This window comes from Chrysoperla carnea, unplaced genomic scaffold (assembly GCF_905475395.1).
Source record: "Chrysoperla carnea unplaced genomic scaffold, inChrCarn1.1, whole genome shotgun sequence".
Taxonomy (NCBI): domain Eukaryota; kingdom Metazoa; phylum Arthropoda; class Insecta; order Neuroptera; family Chrysopidae; genus Chrysoperla; species Chrysoperla carnea.
The window spans coordinates 3087517-3109189 of record NW_025408234.1 but is presented as its reverse complement, the minus strand read 5'-3'; positions in this window follow the sequence as shown (position 1 = coordinate 3109189).

Sequence of the window (21673 nt, the reverse complement as noted above, 5' to 3'; positions counted from 1 at the left end):
TTAGACTGGGACCAATCATAAAAGACCTATATATATGCATATCGACTTACCTGGATCAAAATTTCACTCTTTTGTATAGTCCTGGCACTCTAGATTCGACATCGAAAATTTTCAAAAAATTTGTTCTTTATCAAAAAATGTCAAATTGTGATTAATTTTGGCTTATTTAGACTGGGGCCAATCATAAAAGACCTATATATATGCATATCGACTTACCTGGATCAAAATTTCACTCTTTTGTATAGTCCTGGCACTCTAGATTCGACATCGAAAATTTTCAAAAAATTTGTATTTTATCAAAAAATGTCAAATTATGATCATTTTTGGCTTATTTAGACTGGGACCAATCATAAAAGACCTTTATATATGCATATCGACTTACCTGGATCAAAATTTTACTCTTTAGTATAGTCCTGGCACTCTAGATTCGACATCGAAAATTTTCAAAAAATTTGTTTTTTATAAAAAAATGCCAAATTATGATCATTTTTGGCTTATTTAGACTGGGGCCAACATTAAAAGACCTATCTATATGCATATCGACTTACCTGGCTCAAAATTTCACTCTTTTGTATAGTCCTGGCACTCTAGATTCGACATCGAAAATTTTCAAAAAATTTGTATTTTATCAAAAAAATGTCAAATTATGTTCATTTTTGGCTTATTTAGACCAATCATAAAAGACCTATATATATGCATATCGACTTACCTGGATCAAAATTTCACTCTTTTGTATAGTCCTGGCACTCTAGATTCGACATCAAAAATTTTCAAAAAATTTGTATTTTATCAAAAAATGTCAAATTATGATCATTTTTGGCTAATTTAGACTGGGACCAATTATAAAAGACCTATATATATGCATATCGACTTACCTGGATCAAAATTTCACTCTTTTGTATAGTCCTGGCACTCTAGATTCGACATCGAAAATTTTCAAAAAATTTGTATTTTATCAAAAAATGTCAAATTATGATCATTTTTGGCTTATTTAGACTGGGACCAATCATAAAAGACCTATATATATGCATATCGACTTACCGTGATCAAAATTTCACTCTTTTGTATAGTCCTGGCACTCTAGATTCGACATCGAAAATATTCAAAAAATTTGTATTTTATCAAAAAATGTCAAATTATGATCATTTTTGGCTTATTTAGACTGGGACCAATCATAAAAGACCTATATATATGCATATCGACTTACCTGGATCAAAATTTCACTCTTTTGTATAGTCCTGGCACTCTAGATTCGACATCGAAAATTTTCAAAAAATTTGTATTTTATCACGAAATGTCAAATTATGATCATTTTTGGCTTATTTAGACTGGGACCAATCATAAAAGACCTATATATATGCATATCGACTTACCTGGATCAAAATTTCACTCTTTTGTATAGTCCTGGCACTCTAAATTCGACATCGAAAATTTTCAAAAAATTTGTATTTTATCAAAAAATGTCAAATTATGATCATTTTTGGCTTATTTAGACTGGGACCAATCATAAAAGACCTATATATATGCATATCGACTTACCTGGATCAAAATTTCACTCTTTTGTATAGTCCTGGCACTCTAGATTCGACATCGAAAATTTTCAAAAAATTTGTTTTTTATCAAAAAATGTCAAATTATGATAATTTTTGGCTTATTTAGACTGGGACCAATCATAAAAGACCTATATATATGCATATCGACTTACTTGGATCAAAATTTCACTCTTTTGTATAGTCCTGGCACTCTAGATTCGACATCGAAAATATTCAAAAAATTTGTATTTTATCAAAAAATGTCAAATTATGATCATTTTTGGCTTATTTAGACTGGGACCAATCATAAAAGACCTATATATATGCATATCGACTTACCTGGATCAAAATTTCACTCTTTTGTATAGTCCTGGCACTCTAGATTCGACATCGAAAATTTTCAAAAAATTTGTTCTTTATCAAAAAATGTCAAATTGTGATTAATTTTGGCTTATTTAGACTGGGACCAATCATAAAAGACCTATATATATGCATATCGACTTACCTGGATCAAAATTTCACTCTTTTGTATAGTCCTGGCACTCTAGATTCGACATCGAAAATTTTCAAAAAATTTGTATTTTATCAAAAAATGTCAAATTATGATCATTTTTGGCTTATTTAGACTGGGACCAATCATAAAAGACCTTTATATATGCATATCGACTTACCTGGATCAAAATTTTACTCTTTAGTATAGTCCTGGCACTCTAGATTCGACATCGAAAATTTTCAAAAAATTTGTTTTTTATAAAAAAATGCCAAATTATGATCATTTTTGGCTTATTTAGACTGGGACCAACATTAAAAGACCTATCTATATGCATATCGACTTACCTGGCTCAAAATTTCACTCTTTTGTATAGTCCTGGCACTCTAGATTCGACATCGAAAATTTTCAAAAAATTTGTATTTTATCAAAAAAATGTCAAATTATGATCATTTTTGGCTTATTTAGACTGGGACCAATCATAAAAGACCTATATATATGCATATCGACTTACCTGGATCAAAATTTCACTCTTTTGTATAGTCCTGGCACTCTAGATTCGACATCAAAAATTTTCAAAAAATTTTTATTTTATCAAAAAATGTCAAATTATGATCATTTTTGGCTTATTTAGACTGGGACCAATCATAAAAGACCTATATATATGCATATCGACTTACCTGGATCAAAATTTCACTCTTTTGTATAGTCCTGGCACTCTAGATTCGACATCGAAAATTTTCAAAAAATTTGTATTTTATCAAAAAATGTCAAATTATGATCATTTTTGGCTTATTTAGACTGGGACCAATCATAAAAGACCTATATATATGCATATCGACTTACCGTGATCAAAATTTCACTCTTTTGTATAGTCCTGGCACTCTAGAATCGACATCGAAATTTTTCAAAAAATTTGTATTTTATCAAAAAATGTCAACTTATGATCATTTTTGGCTTATTTAGACTGGGACCAATCATAAAAGACCTATATATATGCATATCGACTTACCTGGATCAAAATTTCACTCTTTTGTATAGTCCTGGCACTCTAGATTCGACATCGAAAATTTTAAAAAAATTTGTATTTTATCAAAAAATGTCAAATTATGATCATTTTTGGCTTATTTAGACTGGGACCAATCATAAAAGACCTATATATATGCATATCGACTTACCTGGATCAAAATTTCACTCTTTTGTATAGTCCTGGCACTCTAGAATCGACATCGAAATTTTTCAAAAAATTTGTATTTTATCAAAAAATGTCAACTTATGATCATTTTTGGCTTATTTAGACTGGGACCAATCATAAAAGACCTATATATATGCATATCGACTAACCTGGATCAAAATTTCACTCTTTTGTATAGTCCTGGCACTCTAGATTCGACATCGAAAATTTTCAAAAAATTTGTTTTTTATCAAAAAATGTCAAATTATGATCATTTTTGGCTTATTTAGACTGGGACCAATCATAAAAGACCTATATATATGCATATCGACTTACCTGGATCAAAATTTCACTCTTTTGTATAGTCCTGGCACTCTAGATTCGACATCGAAAATTTTCAAAAAATTTGTTTTTTATCAAAAAATGTCAAATTATGATCATTTTTGGCTTATTTAGACTGGGACCAATCATAACAGACCTATATATATGCATATCGACTTACCTGGATCAAAATTTCACTCTTTTGTACAGTCCTGGCACTCTAGATTCGACATCGAAAATATTCAAAAAATTTGTATTTTATCAAAAAATGTCAAATTATGATCATTTTTGGCTTATTTAGACTGGGACCAATCATAAAAGACCTATATATATGCATATCGACTTACCTGGATCAAAATTTCACTCTTTTGTATAGTCCTGGCACTCTAGATTCGACATCGAAAATTTTCAAAAAATTTGTTCTTTATCAAAAAATGTCAAATTATGATTAATTTTGGCTTATTTAGACTGGGACCAATCATAAAAGACCTATATATATGCATATCGACTAACCTGGATCAAAATTTCACTCTTTTGTATAGTCCTGGCACTCTAGATTCGACATCGAAAAATTTCAAAAAATTTGTATTTTATCAAAAAATGTCAAATTATGATAATTTTTGGCTTATTTAGACTGGGACCAATCATAAAAGACCTATATATATGCATATCGACTTACCTGGATCAAAATTTCACTCTTTTGTATAGTCCTGGCACTCTAGAATCGACATCGAAAATTTTCAAAAAATTTGTATTTTATCAAAAAATGTCAACTTATGATCATTTTTGGCTTATTTAGACTGGGACCAATCATAAAAGACCTATATATATGCATATCGACTTACCTGGATCAAAATTTCACTCTTTTGTATAGTCCTGGCACTCTAGAATCGACATCGAAATTTTTCAAAAAATTTGTATTTTATCAAAAAATGTCAACTTATGATCATTTTTGGCTTATTTAGACTGGGACCAATCATAAAAGACCTATATATATGCATATCGACTAACCTGGATCAAAATTTCACTCTTTTGTATAGTCCTGGCACTCTAGATTCGACATCGAAAATTTTCAAAAAATTTGTTCTTTATCAAAAAATGTCAAATTATGATTAATTTTGGCTTATTTAGACTGGGACCAATCATAAAAGATCTATATATATGCATATCGACTTACCTGGATCAAAATTTCACTCTTTTGTATAGTCCTGGCACTCTAGATTCGACATCGAAAATTTTCAAAAAATTTGTTCTTTATCAAAAAATGTCAAATTATGATTAATTTTGGCTTATTTAGACTGGGACCAATCATAAAAGACCTATATATATGCATATCGACTAACCTGGATCAAAATTTCACTCTTTTGTATAGTCCTGGCACTCTAGATTCGACATCGAAAATTTTCAAAAAATTTGTATTTTATCAAAAAATGTCAAATTATGATAATTTTTGGCTTATTTAGACTGGGACCAATCATAAAAGACCTATATATATGCATATCGACTTACCTGGATCAAAATTTCACTCTTTTGTATAGTCCTGGCACTCTAGAATCGACATCGAAAATTTTCAAAAAATTTGTATTTTATCAAAAAATGTCAACTTATGATCATTTTTGGCTTATTTAGACTGGGACCAATCATAAAAGACCTATATATATGCATATCGACTTACCTGGATCAAAATTTCACTCTTTTGTATAGTCCTGGCACTCTAGAATCGACATCGAAATTTTTCAAAAAATTTGTATTTTATCAAAAAATGTCAACTTATGATCATTTTTGGCTTATTTAGACTGGGACCAATCATAAAAGACCTATATATATGCATATCGACTAACCTGGATCAAAATTTCACTCTTTTGTATAGTCCTGGCACTCTAGATTCGACATCGAAAATTTTCAAAAAATTTGTTTTTTATCAAAAAATGTCAAATTATGATCATTTTTGGCTTATTTAGACTGGGACCAATCATAAAAGACCTATATATATGCATATCGACTTACCTGGATCAAAATTTCACTCTTTTGTATAGTCCTGGCACTCTAGATTCGACATCGAAAATTTTCAAAAAATTTGTTTTTTATCAAAAAATGTCAAATTATGATCATTTTTGGCCTATTTAGACTGGGACCAATCATCACAGACCTATATATATGCATATCGACTTACCTGGATCAAAATTTCACTCTTTTGTATAGTCCTGGCACTCTAGATTCGACATCGAAAATATTCAAAAAATTTGTATTTTATCAAAAAATGTCAAATTATGATCATTTTTGGCTTATTTAGACTGGGACCAATCATAAAAGACCTATATATATGCATATCGACTTACCTGGATCAAAATTTCACTCTTTTGTATAGTCCTGGCACTCTAGATTCGACATCGAAAATATTCAAAAAATTTGTTCTTTATCAAAAAATGTCAAATTATGATTAATTTTGGCTTATTTAGACTGGGACCAATCATAAAAGACCTATATATATGCATATCGACTAACCTGGATCAAAATTTCACTCTTTTGTATAGTCCTGGCACTCTAGATTCGACATCGAAAATTTTCAAAAAATTTGTTTTTTATCAAAAAATGTCAAATTATGATTAATTTTGGCTTATTTAGACTGGGACCAATCATAAAAGACCTATATATATGCATATCGAATAACCTGGATCAAAATTTCACTCTTTTGTATAGTCCTGGCACTCTAGATTCGACATCGAAAATTTTCTAAAAATTTGTATTTTATCAAAAAATGTCAAATTATGGTAATTTTTGGCTTATTTAGACTGGGACCAATCATAAAAGACCTATATATATGCATATCGACTTACCTGGATCAAAATTTCACTCTTTTGTATAGTCCTGGCACTCTAGATTCGACATCGAAAATTTTCAAAAAATTTGTATTTTATCAAAAAATGTCAAATTATGATCATTTTTGGCTTATTTAGACTGGGACCAATCATAAAAGACCTATATATATGCATATCGACTAACCTGGATCAAAATTTCACTCTTTTGTATAGTCCTGGCACTCTAGATTCGACATCGAAAATTTTCAAAAAATTTGTTTTTTATCAAAAAATGTCAAATTATGATCATTTTTGGCTTATTTAGACTGGGACCAATCATAAAAGACCTATATATATGCATATCGACTTACCTGGATCAAAATTTCACTCTTTTGTATAGTCCTGGCACTCTAGATTCGACATCGAAAATTTTCAAAAAATTTGTTTTTTATCAAAAAATGTCAAATTATGATCATTTTTGGCCTATTTAGACTGGGACCAATCATCACAGACCTATATATATGCATATCGACTTACCTGGATCAAAATTTCACTCTTTTGTATAGTCCTGGCACTCTAGATTCGACATCGAAAATATTCAAAAAATTTGTATTTTATCAAAAAATGTCAAATTATGATCATTTTTGGCTTATTTAAACTGGGACCAATCATAAAAGACCTATATATATGCATATCGACTTACCTGGATCAAAATTTCACTCTTTTGTATAGTCCTGGCACTCTAGATTCGACATCGAAAATTTTCAAAAAATTTGTTTTTTATCAAAAAATGTCAAATTATGATCATTTTTGGCTTATTTAGACTGGGACCAATCATAAAAGACCTATATATATGCATATCGACTTACCTGGATCAAAATTTCACTCTTTTGTATAGTCCTGGCACTCTAGATTCGACATCGAAAATTTTCAAAAAATTTTTATTTTATCAAAAAATGTCAAATTATGATCATTTTTGGCTTATTTAGACTGGGACCAATCATAAAAGACCTATATATATGCATATCGACTTACCTGGATCAAAATTTCACTCTTTTGTATAGTCCTGGCACTCTAGATTCGACATCGAAAATTTTCAAAAAATTTGTATTTTATCAAAAAATGTCAAATTATGATCATTTTTGGCTTATTTAGACTGGGACCAATCATAAAAGACCTATATATATGCATATCGACTTACCTGGATCAAAATTTCACTCTTTTGTATAGTCCTGGCACTCTAGATTCGACATCGAAAATTTTCAAATAAATTGTATTTTATCAAAAAATGTCAAATTATGATCATTTTTGGCTTATTTAGACTGGGACCAATCATAAAAGACCTATATATATGCATATCGACTTACCTGGATCAAAATTTCACTCTTTTGTATAGTCCTGGCACTCTAGATTCGACATCGAAAATTTTCAAAAAATTTGTTTTTTATCAAAAAATGTCAAATTATGATAATTTTTGGCTTATTTAGACTGGGACCAATCATAAAAGACCTATATATATGCATATCGACTTACTTGGATCAAAATTTCACTCTTTTGTATAGTCCTAGCACTCTAGATTCGACATCGAAAATATTCAAAAAATTTGTATTTTATCAAAAAATGTCAAATTATGATCATTTTTGGCTTATTTAGACTGGGACCAATCATAAAAGACCTATATATATGCATATCGACTTACCTGGATCAAAATTTCACTCTTTTGTATAGTCCTGGCACTCTAGATTCGACATCGAAAATTTTCAAAAAATTTGTTCTTTATCAAAAAATGTCAAATTGTGATTAATTTTGGCTTATTTAGACTGGGACCAATCATAAAAGACCTATATATATGCATATCGACTTACCTGGATCAAAATTTCACTCTTTTGTATAGTCCTGGCACTCTAGATTCGACATCGAAAATTTTCAAAAAATTTGTATTTTATCAAAAAATGTCAAATTATGATCATTTTTGGCTTATTTAGACTGGGACCAATCATAAAAGACCTTTATATATGCATATCGACTTACCTGGATCAAAATTTTACTCTTTAGTATAGTCCTGGCACTCTAGATTCGACATCGAAAATTTTCAAAAAATTAGTTTTTTATAAAAAAATGTCAACTTATGATCATTTTTGGCTTATTTAGACTGGGACCAACATTAAAAGACCTATCTATATGCATATCGACTTACCTGGCTCAAAATTTCACTCTTTTGTATAGTCCTGGCACTCTAGATTCGACATCGAAAATTTTCAAAAAATTTGTATTTTATCAAAAAAATGTCAAATTATGATCATTTTTGGCTTATTTAGACTGGGACCAATCATAAAAGACCTATATATATGCATATCGACTTACCTGGATCAAAAGTTCACTCTTTTGTATAGTCCTGGCACTCTAGAATCGACATCGAAATTTTTCAAAAAATTTGTATTTTATCAAAAAATGTCAACTTATGATCATTTTTGGCTTATTTAGACTGGGACCAATCATAAAAGACCTATATATATGCATATCGACTAACCTGGATCAAAATTTCACTCTTTTGTATAGTCCTGGCACTCTAGATTCGACATCGAAAATTTTCAAAAAATTTGTTTTTTATCAAAAAATGTCAAATTATGATCATTTTTGGCTTATTTAGACTGAGACCAATCATAAAAGACCTATATATATGCATATCGACTTACCTGGATCAAAATTTCACTCTTTTGTATAGTCCTGGCACTCTAGATTCGACAACGAAAATTTTCAAAAAATTTGTTTTTTATCAAAAAATGTCAAATTATGATCATTTTTGGCTTATTTAGACTGGGACCAATCATAACAGACCTATATATATGCATATCGACTTACCTGGATCAAAATTTCACTCTTTTGTATAGTCCTGGCACTCTAGATTCGACATCGAAAATATTCAAAAAATTTGTATTTTATCAAAAAATGTCAAATTATGATCATTTTTGGCTTATTTAGACTGGGACCAATCATAAAAGACCTATATATATGCATATCGACTTACCTGGATCAAAATTTCACTCTTTTGTATAGTCCTGGCACTCTAGATTCGACATCGAAAATTTTCAAAAAATTTGTTCTTTATCAAAAAATGTCAAATTATGATCATTTTTGGCTTATTTAGACTGAGACCAATCATAAAAGACCTATATATATGCATATCGACTTACCTGGATCAAAATTTCACTCTTTTGTATAGTCCTGGCACTCTAGATTCGACATCGAAAATTTTCAAAAAATTTGTTTTTTATCAAAAAATGTCAAATTATGATCATTTTTGGCTTATTTAGACTGGGACCAATCATAAAAGACCTATATATATGCATATCGGTTACCTGGATTAAAATTTCACTCTTTTGTATAGTCCTGGCACTCTAGATTCGACATCGAAAATTTTCAAAAAATTTGTTTTTTATCAAAAAATGTCAAATTATGATCATTTTTGGCTTATTTAGACTGAGACCAATCATAAAAGACCTATATATATGCATATCGACTAACCTGGATCAAAATTTCACTCTTTTGTATAGTCCTGGCACTCTAGATTCGACATCGAAAATTTTCAAAAAATTTGTATTTTATCAAAAAATGTCAAATTATGATCATTTTTGGCTTATTTAGACTGGGACCAATCATAAAAGACCTATATATATGCATATCGACTAACCTGGATCAAAATTTCACTCTTTTGTATAGTCCTGGCACTCTAGATTCGACATCGAAAATTTTCAAAAAATTTGTTTTTTATCAAAAAATGTCAAATTATGATCATTTTTGGCTTATTTAGACTGGGACCAATCATAAAAGACCTATATATATGCATATCGACTTACCTGGATCAAAATTTCACTCTTTTGTATAGTCCTGGCACTCTAGATTCGACATCGAAAATTTTCAAAAAATTTGTTTTTTATCAAAAAATGTCAAATTATGATCATTTTTGGCTTATTTAGACTGGGACCAATCATAACAGACCTATATATATGCATATCGACTTACCTGGATCAAAATTTCACTCTTTTGTATAGTCCTGGCACTCTAGATTCGACATCGAAAATTTTCAAAAAATTTGTATTTTATCAAAAAATGTCAAATTATGATCATTTTTGGCTTATTTAGACTGGGACCAATCATAAAAGACCTATATATATATGCATATCGACTTACCTGGATCAAAATTTCACTCTTTTGTATAGTCCTGGCACTCTAGATTCGACATCGAAAATTTTCAAAAAATTTGTATTTTATCAAAAAATGTCAAATTATGATCATTTTTGGCTTATTTAGACTGGGACCAATCATAAAAGACCTATATATATGCATATCGACTTACCTGGATCAAAATTTTACTCTTTTGTATAGTCCTGGCACTCTAGATTCGACATCGAAAATTTTCAAAAAATTTGTATTTTATCAAAAAATGTCAAATTATGATCATTTTTGGCTTATTTAGACTGAGACCAATCATAAAAGACCTATATATATGCATATCGACTTACCTGGATCAAAATTTCACTCTTTTGTATAGTCCTGGCACTCTAGATTCGACATCGAAAATTTTCAAAAAATTTGTTTTTTATCAAAAAATGTCAAATTATGATCATTTTTGGCTTATTTAGACTGGGACCAATCATAAAAGACCTATATATATGCATATCGGTTACCTGGATTAAAATTTCACTCTTTTGTATAGTCCTGGCACTCTAGATTCGACATCGAAAATTTTCAAAAAATTTGTTTTTTATCAAAAAATGTCAAATTATGATCATTTTTGGCTTATTTAGACTGAGACCAATCATAAAAGACCTATATATATGCATATCGACTTACCTGGATCAAAATTTCACTCTTTTGTATAGTCCTGGCACTCTAGATTCGACATCGAAAATTTTCAAAAAATTTGTTTTTTATCAAAAAATGTCAAATTATGATCATTTTTGGCTTATTTAGACTGGGACCAGTCATAAAAGACCTATATATATGCATATCGACTTACCTGGATCAAAATTTTACTCTTTTGTATAGTCCTGGCACTCTAGAATCGACATCGAAATTTTTCAAAAAATTTGTATTTTATCAAAAAATGTCAACTTATGATCATTTTTGGCTTATTTAGACTGGGACCAATCATAAAAGACCTATATATATGCATATCGACTAACCTGGATCAAAATTTCACTCTTTTGTATAGTCCTGGCACTCTAGATTCGACATCGAAAATTTTCAAAAAATTTGTTTTTTATCAAAAAATGTCAAATTATGATCATTTTTGGCTTATTTAGACTGAGACCAATCATAAAAGACCTATATATATGCATATCGACTTACCTGGATCAAAATTTCACTCTTTTGTATAGTCCTGGCACTCTAGATTCGACATCGAAAATTTTCAAAAAATTTGTTTTTTATCAAAAAATGTCAAATTATGATCATTTTTGGCTTATTTAGACTGGGACCAATCATAACAGACCTATATATATGCATATCGACTTACCTGGATCAAAATTTCACTCTTTTGTATAGTCCTGGCACTCTAGATTCGACATCGAAAATATTCAAAAAATTTGTATTTTATCAAAAAATGTCAAATTATGATCATTTTTGGCTTATTTAGACTGGGACCAATCATAACAGACCTATATATATGCATATCGACTTACCTGGATCAAAATTTCACTCTTTTGTATAGTCCTGGCACTCTAGATTCGACATCGAAAATATTCAAAAAATTTGTATTTTATCAAAAAATGTCAAATTATGATCATTTTTGGCTTATTTAGACTGGGACCAATCATAAAAGACCTATATATATGCATATCGACTTACCTGGATCAAAATTTCACTCTTTTGTATAGTCCTGGCACTCTAGATTCGACATCGAAAATTTTCAAAAAATTTGTTCTTTATCAAAAAATGTCAAATTATGATTAATTTTGGCTTATTTAGACTGGGACCAATCATAAAAGACCTATATATATGCCTATCGACTAACCTGGATCAAAATTTCACTCTTTTGTATAGTCCTGGCACTCTAGATTCGACATCGAAAATTTTCAAAAAATTTGTATTTTATCAAAAAATGTCAAATTATGATAATTTTTGGCTTATTTAGACTGGGACCAATCATAAAAGACCTATATATATGCATATCGACTTACCTGGATCAAAATTTCACTCTTTTGTATAGTCCTGGCACTCTAGAATCGACATCAAAAATTTTCAAAAAATTTGTATTTTATCAAAAAATGTCAACTTATGATCATTTTTGGCTTATTTAGACTGGGACCAATCATAAAAGACCTATATATATGCATATCGACTAACCTGGATCAAAATTTCACTCTTTTGTATAGTCCTGGCACTCTAGATTCGACATCGAAAATTTTCAAAAAATTTGTTTTTTTTCAAAAAATGTCAAATTATGATCATTTTTGGCTTATTTAGACTGGGACCAATCATAAAAGACGTATATATATGCATATCGACTTACCTGGATCAAAATTTCACTTTTTTGTATAGTCCTGGCACTCTAGATTCGACATCGAAAATTTTCAAAAAATTTGTTTTTTATCAAAAAATGTCAAATTATGATCATTTTTGGCTTGTTTAGACTGGGACCAATCATAACAGACCTATATATATGCATATCGACTTACCTGGATCAAAATTTCACTCTTTTGTATAGTCCTGGCACTCTAGATTCGACATCGAAAATTTTCAAAATATTTGTATTTTATCAAAAAATGTCAAATTATGATCATTTTTGGCTTATTTAGACTGGGACCAATCATAAAAGACCTATATATATGCATATTGACTTACCTGTATCAAAATTTCACTCTTTTGTATAGTCCTGGCACTCTAGATTCGACATCGAAAATTTTCAAAAAATTTGTATTTTATCAAAAAGTGTCAAATTATGATCATTTTTGGCTTATTTAGACTGGGACCAATCATAAAAGACCTATATATATGCATATCGACTTACCTGGATCAAAATTTTACTCTTTTGTATAGTCCTGGCACTCTAGATTCGACATCGAAAATTTTCAAAAAATTCGTATTTTATCAAAAAATGTCAAATTATGATCATTTTTGGCTTATTTAGACTGGGACCAATCATAAAAGACCTATATATATGCATATCGACTTACCTAGATCAAAATTTCACTCTTTTGTATAGTCCTGGCACTCTAGATTCGACATCGAAAATTTTCAAAAAATTTGTATTTTATCAAAAAATGTCAAATGATGATCATTTTTGGCTTATTTAGACTGGGACCAATCATAAAAGACCTATATATATGCATATCGACTAACCTGGATCAAAATTTCACTCTTTTGTATAGTCCTGGCACTCTAGATTCGACATCGAAAATTTTCAAAAAATTTGTTTTTTATCAAAAAATGTCAAATTATGATCATTTTTGGCTTATTTAGACTGGGACCAATCATAAAAGACCTATATATATGCATATCGACTTACCTGGATCAAAATTTCACTCTTTTGTATAGTCCTGGCACTCTAGATTCGACATCGAAAATTTTCAAAAAATTTGTTTTTTATCAAAAAATGTCAAATTATGATCATTTTTGGCTTATTTAGACTGGGACCAATCATAACAGACCTATATATATGCATATCGACTTACCTGGATCAAAATTTCACTCTTTTGTATAGTCCTGGCACTCTAGATTCGACATCGAAAATTTTCAAAAAATTTGTATTTTATCAAAAAATGTCAAATTATGATCATTTTTGGCTTATTTAGACTGGGACCAATCATAAAAGACCTATATATATATGCATATCGACTTACCTGGATCAAAATTTCACTCTTTTGTATAGTCCTGGCACTCTAGATTCGACATCGAAAATTTTCAAAAAATTTGTATTTTATCAAAAAATGTCAAATTATGATCATTTTTGGCTTATTTAGACTGGGACCAATCATAAAAGACCTATATATATGCATATCGACTTACCTGGATCAAAATTTTACTCTTTTGTATAGTCCTGGCACTCTAGATTCGACATCGAAAATTTTCAAAAAATTTGTATTTTATCAAAAAATGTCAAATTATGATCATTTTTGGTTTATTTAGACTGGGACCAATCATAAAAGACCTATATATATGCATATCGGTTACCTGGATTAAAATTTCACTCTTTTGTATAGTCCTGGCACTCTAGATTCGACATCGAAAATTTTCAAAAAATTTGTTTTTTATCAAAAACTGTCAAATTATGATCATTTTTGGCTTATTTAGACTGAGACCAATCATAAAAGACCTATATATATGCATATCGACTTACCTGGATCAAAATTTCACTCTTTTGTATAGTCCTGGCACTCTAGATTCGACATCGAAAATTTTCAAAAAATTTGTTTTTTATCAAAAAATGTCAAATTATGATCATTTTTGGCTTATTTTGACTGGGACCAGTCATAAAAGACCTATATATATGCATATCGACTTACCTGGATCAAAATTTTACTCTTTTGTATAGTCCTGGCACTCTAGAATCGACATCGAAATTTTTCAAAAAATTTGTATTTTATCAAAAAATGTCAACTTATGATCATTTTTGGCTTATTTAGACTGGGACCAATCATAAAAGACCTATATATATGCATATCGACTAACCTGGATCAAAATTTCACTCTTTTGTATAGTCCTGGCACTCTAGATTCGACATCGAAAATTTTCAAAAAATTTGTTTTTTATCAAAAAATGTCAAATTATGATCATTTTTGGCTTATTTAGACTGAGACCAATCATAAAAGACCTATATATATGCATATCGACTTACCTGGATCAAAATTTCACTCTTTTGTATAGTCCTGGCACTCTAGATTCGACATCGAAAATTTTCAAAAAATTTGTTTTTTATCAAAAAATGTCAAATTATGATCATTTTTGGCTTATTTAGACTGGGACCAATCATAACAGACCTATATATATGCATATCGACTTACCTGGATCAAAATTTCACTCTTTTGTATAGTCCTGGCACTCTAGATTCGACATCGAAAATATTCAAAAAATTTGTATTTTATCAAAAAATGTCAAATTATGATCATTTTTGGCTTATTTAGACTGGGACCAATCATAAAAGACCTATATATATGCATATCGACTTACCTGGATCAAAATTTCACTCTTTTGTATAGTCCTGGCACTCTAGATTCGACATCGAAAATTTTCAAAAAATTTGTTCTTTATCAAAAAATGTCAAATTATGATTAATTTTGGCTTATTTAGACTGGGACCAATCATAAAAGACCTATATATATGCCTATCGACTAACCTGGATCAAAATTTCACTCTTTTGTATAGTCCTGGCACTCTAGATTCGACATCGAAAATTTTCAAAAAATTTGTATTTTATCAAAAAATGTCAAATTATGATAATTTTTGGCTTATTTAGACTGGGACCAATCATAAAAGACCTATATATATGCATATCGACTTACCTGGATCAAAATTTCACTCTTTTGTATAGTCCTGGCACTCTAGAATCGACATCAAAAATTTTCAAAAAATTTGTATTTTATCAAAAAATGTCAACTTATGATCATTTTTGGCTTATTTAGACTGGGACCAATCATAAAAGACCTATATATATGCATATCGACTAACCTGGATCAAAATTTCACTCTTTTGTATAGTCCTGGCACTCTAGATTCGACATCGAAAATTTTCAAAAAATTTGTTTTTTTTCAAAAAATGTCAAATTATGATCATTTTTGGCTTATTTAGACTGGGACCAATCATAAAAGACGTATATATATGCATATCGACTTACCTGGATCAAAATTTCACTTTTTTGTATAGTCCTGGCACTCTAGATTCGACATCGAAAATTTTCAAAAAATTTGTTTTTTATCAAAAAATGTCAAATTATGATCATTTTTGGCTTATTTAGACTGGGACCAATCATAAAAGACCTATATATATGCATATCGACTTACCTGGATCAAAATTTCACTCTTTTGTATAGTCCTGGCACTCTAGATTCGACATCGAAAATTTTCAAAAAATTTGTTTTTATCAAAAAATGTCAAATTATGATCATTTTTGGCTTATTTAGACTGGGACCAATCATAACAGACCTATATATATGCATATCGACTTACCTGGATCAAAATTTCACTCTTTTGTATAGTCCTGGCACTCTAGATTCGACATCGAAAATTTTCAAAAAATTTGTTTTTATCAAAAAATGTCAAATTATGATCATTTTTGGCTTATTTAGACTGGGACCAATCATAACAGACCTATATATATGCATATCGACTTACCTGGATCAAAATTTTACTCTTTTGTATAGTCCTGGCACTCTAGATTCGACATCGAAAATTTTCAAAAAATTTGTATTTTATCAAAAAATGTCAAATTATGATCATTTTTGGCTTATTTAGACTGGGACCAATCATAAAAGACCTATATATATATGCATATCGACTTACCTGGATCAAAATTTCACTCTTTTGTATAGTCCTGGCACTCTAGATTCGACATCGAAAATTTTCAAAAAATTTGTATTTTATCAAAAAATGTCAAATTATGATCATTTTTGGCTTATTTAGACTGGGACCAATCATAAAAGACCTATATATATGCATATCGACTTACCTGGATCAAAATTTTACTCTTTTGTATAGTCCTGGCACTCTAGATTCGACATCGAAAATTTTCAAAAAATTTGTATTTTATCAAAAAATGTCAAATTATGATCATTTTTGGCTTATTTAGACTGGGACCAATCATAAAAGACCTATATATATATGCATATCGACTTACCTGGATCAAAATTTCACTCTTTTGTATAGTCCTGGCACTCTAGATTCGACATCGAAAATTTTCAAAAAATTTGTATTTTATCAAAAAATGTCAAATTATGATCATTTTTGGCTTATTTAGACTGGGACCAATCATAAAAGACCTATATATATGCATATCGACTTACCTGGATCAAAATTTTACTCTTTTGTATAGTCCTGGCACTCTAGATTCGACATCGAAAATTTTCAAAAAATTTGTATTTTATCAAAAAATGTCAAATTATGATCATTTTTGGCTTATTTAGACTGGGACCAATCATAAAAGACCTATATATATGCATATCGACTTACCTAGATCAAAATTTCACTCTTTTGTATAGTCCTGGCACTCTAGATTCGACATCGAAAATTTTCAAAAAATTTGTATTTTATCAAAAAATGTCAAATGATGATCATTTTTGGCTTATTTAGACTGGGACCAATCATAAAAGACCTATATATATGCATATCGACTTACCTTGATTAAAATTTCACTCTTTTGTATAGTCCTGGCACTCTAGATTCGACATCGAAAATTTTCAAAAAATTTGTTTTTTATCAAAAAATGTCAAATTATGATCATTTTTGGCTTATTTAGACTGAGACCAATCATAAAAGACCTATATATATGCATATCGACTTACCTGGATCAAAATTTCACTCTTTTGTATAGTCCTGGCACTCTAGATTCGACATCGAAAATTTTCAAAAAATTTGTTTTTTATCAAAAAATGTCAAATTATGATCATTTTTGGCTTATTTAGACTGGGACCAGTCATAAAAGACCTATATATATGCATATCGACTTACCTGGATCAAAATTTTACTCTTTTGTATAGTCCTGGCACTCTAGATTCGACATCGAAAATTTTCAAAAAATTTGTATTTTATCAAAAAATGTCAAATTATGATCATTTTTGGCTTATTTAGACTGGGACCAATCATAAAAGACCTATATATATGCATATCGACTTACCTGGATCAAAATTTCACTCTTTTGTATAGTCCTGGCACTCTAGATTCGACATCGAAAATTTTCAACAAATTTGTATTTTATCAAAAAATGTCAAATTATGATCATTTTTGGCTTATATTGCCTGGGACCAATCATAAAAGACCTATATATATGCATATCGACTTACCTGGATCAAAATTTCACTCTTTTGTATAGTCCTGGCACTCTAGATTCGACATCGAAAATTTTCAAAAAATTTGTTTTTTATCAAAAAATGTCAAATTCTGATCATTTTTGGCTTATTTAGACTGGGACCAATCATAAAAGACCTATATATATGCATATCGACTTACCTGGATCAAAATTTCACTCTTTTGTATAGTCCTGGCACTCTAGATTCGACATCGAAAATTTTAAAAAAATTTGTATTTTATCAAAAAATGTCAAATTATGATCATTTTTGGCTTATTTAGACTGGGACCAATCATAAAAGACCTATATATATGCATATCGACTTACCTGGATCAAAATTTCACTCTTTTGTATAGTCCTGGCACTCTAGAATCGACATCGAAATTTTTCAAAAAATTTGTATTTTATCAAAAAATGTCAACTTATGATCATTTTTGGCTTATTTAGACTGGGACCAATCATAAAAGACCTATATATATGCATATCGACTAACCTGGATCAAAATTTCACTCTTTTGTATAGTCCTGGCACTCTAGATTCGACATCGAAAATTTTCAAAAAATTTGTTTTTTATCAAAAAATGTCAAATTATGATCATTTTTGGCTTATTTAGACTGGGACCAATCATAAAAGACCTATATATATGCATATCGACTTACCTGGATCAAAATTTCACTCTTTTGTATAGTCCTGGCACTCTAGATTCGACATCGAAAATTTTCAAAAAATTTGTTTTTTATCAAAAAATGTCAAATTATGATCATTTTTGGCTTATTTAGACTGGGACCAATCATAAAAGACCTATATATATGCATATCGACTTACCTGGATCAAAATTTCACTCTTTTGTATAGTCCTGGCACTCTAGATTCGACATCGAAAATATTCAAAAAATTTGTATTTTATCAAAAAATGTCAAATTATGATCATTTTTGGCTTATTTAGACTGGGACCAATCATAAAAGACTTATATATATGCATATCGACTTACCTGGATCAAAATTTCACTCTTTTGTATAGTCCTGGCACTCTAGATTCGACATCGAAAATTTTCAAAAAATTTGCTCTTTATCAAAAAATGTCAAATTATGATTAATTTTGGCTTATTTAGACTGGGACCAATCATAAAAGACCTATATATATGCCTATCGACTAACCTGGATCAAAATTTCACTCTTTTGTATAGTCCTGGCACTCTAGATTCGACATCGAAAATTTTCAAAAAATTTGTATTTTATCAAAAAATGTCAAATTATGATAATTTTTGGCTTATTTAGACTGGGACCAATCATAAAAGACCTATATATATGCATATCGACTTACCTGGATCAAAATTTCACTCTTTTGTATAGTCCTGGCACTCTAGAATCGACATCGAAAATTTTCAAAAAATTTGTATTTTATCAAAAAATGTCAACTTATGATCATTTTTGGCTTATTTAGACTGGGACCAATCATAAAAGACCTATATATATGCATATCGACTAACCTGGATCAAAATTTCACTCTTTTGTATAGTCCTGGCACTCTAGATTCGACATCGAAAATTTTCAAAAAATTTGTTTTTTTTAAAAAATTGTCAAATTATGATCATTTTTGGCTTATTTAGACTGGGACCAATCATAAAAGACGTATATATATGCATATCGACTTACCTGGATCAAAATTTCACTCTTTTGTATAGTCCTGGCACTCTAGATTCGACATCGAAAATTTTCAAAAAATTTGTTTTTTATCAAAAAATGTCAAATTATGATCATTTTTGGCTTATGTAGACTGGGACCAATAATAACAGACCTATATATATGCATATCGACTTACCTGGATCAAAATTTCACTCTTTTGTATAGTCCTGGCACTCTAGATTCGACATCGAAAATTTTCAAAATATTTGTATTTTATCAAAAAATGTCAAATTATGATCATTTTTGGCTTATTTAGACTGGGACCAATCATAAAAGACCTATATATATGCATATCGACTTACCTGTATCAAAATTTCACTCTTTTGTATAGTCCTGGCACTCTAGATTCGACATCGAAAATTTTCAAAAAATTTGTATTTTATCAAAAAATGTCAAATTATGATCATTTTTGGCTTATTTAGACTGGGACCAATCATAAAAGACCTATATATATGCATATCGACTTACCTGGATCAAAATTTTACTCTTTTGTATAGTCCTGGCACTCTAGATTCGACATCGAAAATTTTCAAAAAATTTGTATTTTATCAAAAAATGTCAAATTATGATCATTTTTGGCTTATTTAGACTGGGACCAATCATAAAAGACCTATATATATGCATATCGACTTACCTAGATCAAAATTTCACTCTTTTGTATAGTCCTGGCACTCTAGATTCGACATCGAAAATTTTCAAAAAATTTGTATTTTATCAAAAAATGTCAAATGATGATCATTTTTGGCTTATTTAGACTAGACCAATCATAAAAGACCTATATATATGCATATCGACTAACCTGGATCAAAATTTCACTCTTTTGTATAGTCCTGGCACTCTAGATTCGACATCGAAAATTTTCAAAAAATTTGTATTTTATCAAAAAATGTCAAATTATGATCATTTTTGGCTTTTTTAGACTGGGACCAATCATAAAAGACCTATATATATGCATATCGACTTACCTGGATCAAAATTTCACTCTTTTGTATAGTCCTGGCACTCTAGATTCGACATCGAAAATTTTCAACAAATTTGTATTTTATCAAAAAATGTCAAATTATGATCATTTTTGGCTTATATTGCCTGGGACCAATCATAAAAGACGTATATATATGCATATCGACTTACCTGGATCAAAATTTCACTTTTTTGTATAGTCCTGGCACTCTAGATTCGACATCGAAAATTTTCAAAAAATTTGTATTTTATCAAAAAATGTCAAATTATGATCATTTTTGGCTTATTTAGACTGGGACCAATCACAAAAGACCTATATATATGCATATTGACTTACCTGTATCAAAATTTCACTCTTTTGTATAGTCCTGGCACTCTAGATTCGACATCGAAAATTTTCAAAAAATTTGTATTTTATCAAAAAATGTCAAATTATGATCATTTTTGGCTTATTTAGACTGGGACCAATCATAAAAGACCTATATATATGCATATCGACTTACCTGGATCAAAATTTTACTCTTTTGTATAGTCCTGGCACTCTAGATTCGACATCGAAAATTTTCAAAAAATTCGTATTTTATCAAAAAATGTCAAATTATGATCATTTTTGGCTTATTTAGACTGGGACCAATCATAAAAGACCTATATATATGCATATCGACTTACCTAGATCAAAATTTCACTCTTTTGTATAGTCCTGGCACTCTAGA